At 37.6% G+C, this 6405-nt stretch overlaps 1 long non-coding RNA gene across 1 annotated transcript; it reads left to right on the forward strand.

Annotated features, from left to right (window-relative positions):
* The first annotated feature begins 281 nt into the window (after window positions 1-281).
* LOC109369440 lies at window positions 282-2733 on the forward strand. The gene is made up of 2 exons (XR_002118495.1): window positions 282-488; window positions 1076-2733. It is a non-coding gene; the product is annotated as an uncharacterized LOC109369440 (long non-coding RNA).
* The last annotated feature ends 3672 nt before the right edge of the window (window positions 2734-6405 follow it).

Genomic DNA, 6405 nt, shown 5'->3' on the forward strand with positions numbered 1-6405 from the left:
AGTTGAGTGAAAATGTGCTTAAATAAATATTTGTGCATATTGTTTCTAGTCCCAAATCAAAGATAGAAGGTCAGGCTTTGGCCAGATAGCACACTCTGAAATGATAGGGGTTACATTGGACAGGAGGAGAAATGAGGCTTTCTGTATTGGTACCTCAGTCTGGCAATTTCTATTTAATTTTTTGATTAAGCTTTGCATGTAGACAGGGATATCAGTAATCTTTTGAATGCTTTGCAGCGTTTCCTAATAATATCGCGGTTGCCTATGGTTCTACTCATACTGAAAATCCTTCAACTTTATTTGCAGGTATGGACTCCTTGTTGCCTGGTACCATGTTGTTGTGCAAAGTAAGCAACAGTTCAGGAAAGCACGCGTGTAAATAAGCAGATAACACTGCCAACTGCAGAGCATAGTGATGGCACGTTGAAAACCCAGTTCTTCTATAGAAGCCATCCAACTCCTGGAGCAATCTACGTAATTCCTTGCAGGTATCCAGCATTTTTCATATGCCATATAAAAGACGATCACTATCTTGTTTCTGCATTGTGAAACATTTGTTCTGGTGGAAACGTTTTGTTTTAATTTTTCCCGTGTCATCTTGTTTTAATAGTCAACAGGCATTTGAAGGCAGTGATTGAGGACTAGGATAGTATCAATCACTGCTACCAAAAATGCAATTTTGGAAAGTGGTTATGTCAGAGATCCAACTTTGTGAATGGCACCCAAACAAAACCTGCCTCCTTCTTCACACATTCTTGGTTCAGAAGACCCTTAATGAAAATGGAAGGGCAGAATATATGCATGGTCTGTTTTTCTGTGAGTTGATTGGAAAGCTGAAGAGATCACATTTCATTCCCATCAGACCTGCTTCTGTTTTTCCTGATGTCTAAAATCATGAGCTCTGTTTTTTGTATACTCTTCAGAAATTCTTCACTTCTTTCAGTCTTGAGAATAATAAGTGAGTTTAAAAGACTAAAAGGATAATACTTGTGATACAAAATGTGGAAAGAAAATTATACGGTGTAAATTAAAACTGTAGATTACTGCTGCATGACCCTCTGCACATCTCTTTCAGGTTTCCTTGCCACCTTCATCTTTGGCCCATCTGTTCAACGGTGCTATGAACTCTTGTGACATGTGAAACAGTATAGATACCATTTTGGCAAGTCACTGCGTCTATTTAAGGAAGGCTGTGAGGGGGTGTAGTTCTGTGTACCTTGCTTCTGTTGATGGAGAGAGCAAGGAAGGCGTGATCAGAAATGAATTGTGGCGGGGGCTGGACTGGTGGCTTTCCATCAGGTCTTCACTGTCATTGTTGCTGCCTACAGCAATATATTTATAGACCAGTTATATATTACAGTTATGTCGGATACTGTTCTGGGTCCCTTCTAAAGGAAGAGTGGGAGAGTGAAAAATGTAATAAGATTTCTTGCAAAATTGCTAAATGTGTGTGAAGGCATGTGAGAGAAGTGAACTTAATGGGAAGTCCATAGCAGGGAAGGACTTTTGTACTCCTCAGGTAAGTCATTGCTCTCTACCCTTTGATTTGGGACAGTCATAGTAGTCTGCTTACTCTACTTCTGTGACAGAATGTAATGGTAACTCCATGTTGAACACCAATATCAAAACTTCACTGCACATATTGTTTTGTAAATATTGTGTTTTAGTACATCATACCAATGAAGGAAGCTTTCCTGAGTTGGTTTCTCGTATTTTTGTATGAATCTATCATTTCACCTTCAGTTAATTTCCATTTCTCATCTTTAATCTAGATAGAGACATAATTGCTATCTTCACTTCTTGAGACCGATTTTTTTGAAGAATACTCCTATTTGCATTTGTTTGTAAAATCCCTCCTATTTTAGCAGGAGGAGGTGTATTCTGTGACTGTCTTCAGTGTAGAAATCACTCTATTTCAGTGCACATGTGCCTTGTGTCTAATGAGATCTCTATAACATAATGTAACAATTGGGAGATGGATGCAAAATCTGCAATAGTTATGCTAACCTTTCTCACCCTGACCTCCACCAGCTTAGATCAAGAAGCAGCCTTGTCTGTTTCCAGTCCTGTTACCCCCCCCCCAGAGTTAATTTGTTTTAAATTGTATAGCAACAGCATCTACTGTTTAAACAAAAATCCCTTAGCCCATGTCTTTATCACTTTTTTCTTCCACTCTTGAAGCTATTTGCAATTAAACCTCAGTAAAATATGAAGCATCAGAAATGTTAAACTATCTTGGCAATAAAGAGGCATGAAACAGATGAATAATGAGAAGCAAAAGATAAGCAGTAATGTCACTTTCATTCTGGAGTGCCTGTTCTGGAATAGAGTTCATGTCACCTCTTATTATTTCATATCCTATTTATGACTCACAGGAATGATTAAGAAAAAATCCTGCTAAAGAACAGTCCTTAGATATCTGCTTAAATTATGGAAATAAGAAACTTCAAGGCCTCTTTTTGCTGAAGATTAAGAAGTATCTATTTGAGATTTCCAGTGCACTTTACTTAGAGGCTTGTGGGGATGAAAGAGGGAGAGGGGCAGACTCGTGTATTTTTCTTGGATGTGCCAATTTTGAGCAGTGTGTGAATACAACTGTAACAACATCACAAGTGGTTTCCTTTTAATTTCTTCCTAGATGCTGGTTTGATACAGTTCTGTATTCATGTGTACTGGAAGTTTGTAATAAATATAACAACAAAGCTCAGCAAACAATGAGCAGGCAATCACATAGATCTGGAGATTCCCTGTGCAGCTTTCTTTGCTCTTTTCCTTTGTGAGAAAAACGTGTTAGCGATATAAAACTCAGTGGACCTGTTCTTCCTGTCTATATGCTTGCTTTACAGGGGTGTTTCAGTGAAGTTTGCTCTACTGCTCACTGCTGTGAGGAGTTTGACTCCTGAGGTGTTCAGCAGCTAAGGCTCACAAAATGGCTTTGTTTTTGGCAAGCAGGAAGTAGGAATTCTATTAGATACTTCTCATATTGCATTGAAGCAACAAGTTTGCTCAAGTCTGTGTTGGAGCCCAGTGAGAGAAGAATATGGAGGCATTCGATTTGAATTCTCATCAATATGGACAAGTGGGGTAATGCAGTCAGATTCGGCAAATTTTGGGGGATAAAAGCAAGTTAAAGATCAGATGCGAAGAACCAAATACAACACTGTAGGCTTATATAGAGTGGAATGTAATCACTTGAAAAGTTCCTCAAGGTGTCTGAAGGATATAACACAACACTGATCAGTTGTGCAGAATGCTGTGCAAACCTATTTTGTCTTTTTGTTGCCAGTTTTAGCGAAGAATGGGATTAGTGTTGCATTCTTATTCTTTAGAACGTGCCAAGAGATTGAGGGTGTGCTTTGGGTCAAGTTTACCCTCTATGGCTGTGTAGTGGCCCAGAGGGTTTCTGGTGATCTTTGTAATAGAACAGATGGAAGCCTTGATATAGCCACTTATGTTGTGTGGTAGAGTGCCTGATAATTTGTCATGAACTTTAAAGCTGTTGTGTCAAGGATCTGAATGGAAGAGAGCTATGCAATTGGTCTCTTCTTGTGGTGTTTTTGTTGATTGTTTTTGTTGTTGTTGTTGTTGTTGTTGTTCTTTTCCTTCCAGAAGAAAATTCTGGAAAAACATCAATTTCTCTAAATTTCTCTTTGGTCACTGGAAAGCCTTGAAATATTAGTAATATGAAATCCTCCTGATAATGGAGGAAAAACACGCTGCCATTAACATTCCTTCAAAATGTGTAAGTTAGGGGGAAATTTCATAGCAGAAAAGCATACTGTGAGTGTTGAATCAGAACTGATCTATGTAGATTTGTAGTTAGAGGCATATGATTAAGTCTGTTTTGAAAAGATTTTGAATACTTAATCTAGATAATATAAGGGCTACAAATCACTCTTGAATTTCTGGGCTGTGCTGATTAAATCATCATTTTTGATCTTTTAGTGGTCCAAAATGCTTAAAACTTCCTGAAAATAAAAGCTCAGAAATGCCTGTAAATTCTGCCCATTTATCTACAACCACCATCATTAAGATGAAAGATGTCCCTTGGGCCTGGTTTTATCCTTTTCAAGAGGTTGTCCTGGCTTCCTGGGCCTCACTTAAATTTGTGCCTCAGTGGAATTGTTTAGGATTTTCATTAAATGCTTTTTTAGCTGGTCGTGGTTTTTTTTGTTTTTTTTTTGCTTTGAATTATTTTCAGAAAATAAAATGGCAACTGGCCTTTAATGTGTAAACTCAGGATAGAAAAGGATACTTTTTCTCCCATTCACTGTGGTTTCTTAAAAGAATTCCAGTATAAAGCTCATCATTAAATCTAGAGTTCTGATTCATAAACAGTGCTGTGTGCAATTTTTTAGTGGTGTTTAATGTTGAATATTTAGGAGAAAAATCACTTATTGGTATGTCTGGACAAAAGATGGTAGGTAGTACTTTGGGACTATTCTCTTTTACAAAAGGGTGTAATTCTGTGGCTGGCCTGTCGTGGTGCCAGACACATCTTCTGGAGGGGTCCTATCACAAGAAATACTGCTCACATCTTCCAGTGTAAAAGGAACTTCCATTGTACTGCTGTTCATTCTTCCCTGGATGGGATTAATTTAGTAAGTACTTGGTGTAGATAAGATAATAGAAGCACTAACATTGAAGATACGCCACAAATAAGAAAATTCTTAAATACAGTGAGCAAACTGGGTATTTAAAACATACTAAAGGCCTGATATCGCAAAAACTTCTGTATATTTCTGACTTAAAATATGAGCTGGAATAGCCCCAGGAATTCAAGGAATGGTGATTTCAACTAGTCTTTAAAACTAAGGATATCCCTGCAGGGCTGCAAGGAAGTAGTATTGCTAGCATTTATGCATATAGTGGCATTGATTTGTATACCTAATGACTATTAAAAAAAAAAAAAGCCAAAAAACCCAGCTTTTTTCCTACTAGTATTTTATCAGCTTTAATATATAAAATGTGAGTCATTCTCAGTTGTTCTAATTGGCATTTGCAAACAGCAATCCCAAATAAAAGCCTGAGCATAGCACAGCTTTTGTTTCTGAGGGGTAGTCTGTGTACACGTATTTAATTAGCTTGTATAAGAGCTGCTGATCCTCTATTTTAAGATCAAAAATAAGCCAGGAAAATGTAGCATATGTGAACTGCTGTGTGGAAGCTCAGTGCTCAAAATGGTGCCAAGCTGCATGCAGATAACCAGCAGTACCATTGCAAATTTACTGAGAAATCTGGTGGAGACAATAAGGGTTAAACTGTAGTTTATGATTTGTGTTGGATGTCTCTCCTTTTCCATCTAGGTATTGGTTGTGGGGTGCTTACTCCCCCTGGTAAGCCAGCACTTGAACTGAGGACAGTTGATGATGAGCACACTATGAAATGCTTAAGTATATTTTGAGAGTTGGAAGGACTATCAAATGCAATATATATGAATGTGATACATTTGTAATGAATTTGACACACAAAAAAACTACATTACAGTAGTGTGGAGAATGTGGTTTGACCATAAGGATGCCAGGGGATCTTAAGCTATTAAGGCTGATGCTTTGTCCTTAGTTCACCCTGCCATTTCTAGGTATTATAGTATGTTGCACAAAATGTAGCCCACTGTCTCACATCTAGTGTTTTTTTTTTTTTAAATACATATATAGAGAGAATGCAAAGTATATTACAGATAGTGGACAAAAGGAGTCTGCTGTGAACACAGCTTCACCCTAGTGTTTTCACAGTGAATATTTAGGACAAGTCCTTGCAGTTGTGTTTGGTGTTTTTTTTTTTTTAGTCTACATAAAGTAGTTGTAACACTGGAGAGTGGGGTGAGAGAATCATCCTGTAAAATTTAGTGTATTTGGAGTACAGAGTGTTTAGAATGATACATTAGAAAACAGCTACTTAGGAGTATGTAATGGCTCAAGATAAGGGAGAATCTGTATTTTGCCTAATTTGAGCTGTATGTGTCTATTGTGTAAATCTATAGAGGTATATTCAAGGTGATTAGCTAGGATTTAGTTCTGTGTGGGAGCAGGGGGAAAAGGTCTAATGGAAATGTTGACAGACCATTAACTAGAGTATCACTAATGGGTGCTATAATAGATAGAGATATTTTTAATTGTAAAGAGGTTAATTGGTATTCCTCATTTACATTCCTTTCTTCCTGAGTGGTAGCAATTTTAGCTCCTCCATTGGTAGGAATGGCTATTGTACTGAGAGAACATAAAGGATCACAATATTTTCTCTGAGAAAATAAGCTGGTGGGGGGGTGAGGAGGATCAGAAGTAAGTTAACCGACATACAATGATTAGCCAGCTGTGGCTGTGGAGAAAACTAGTTTTCCTAACAGTGTATGTATGCAGAGCCTGCAGGAAATTATTGTTTCCATAGTAATTAGAAGAATTCGAT

The sequence above is a fragment of the Meleagris gallopavo genome, chromosome 11, assembly GCF_000146605.3.
Source record: "Meleagris gallopavo isolate NT-WF06-2002-E0010 breed Aviagen turkey brand Nicholas breeding stock chromosome 11, Turkey_5.1, whole genome shotgun sequence".
NCBI lineage: Eukaryota > Metazoa > Chordata > Aves > Galliformes > Phasianidae > Meleagris > Meleagris gallopavo.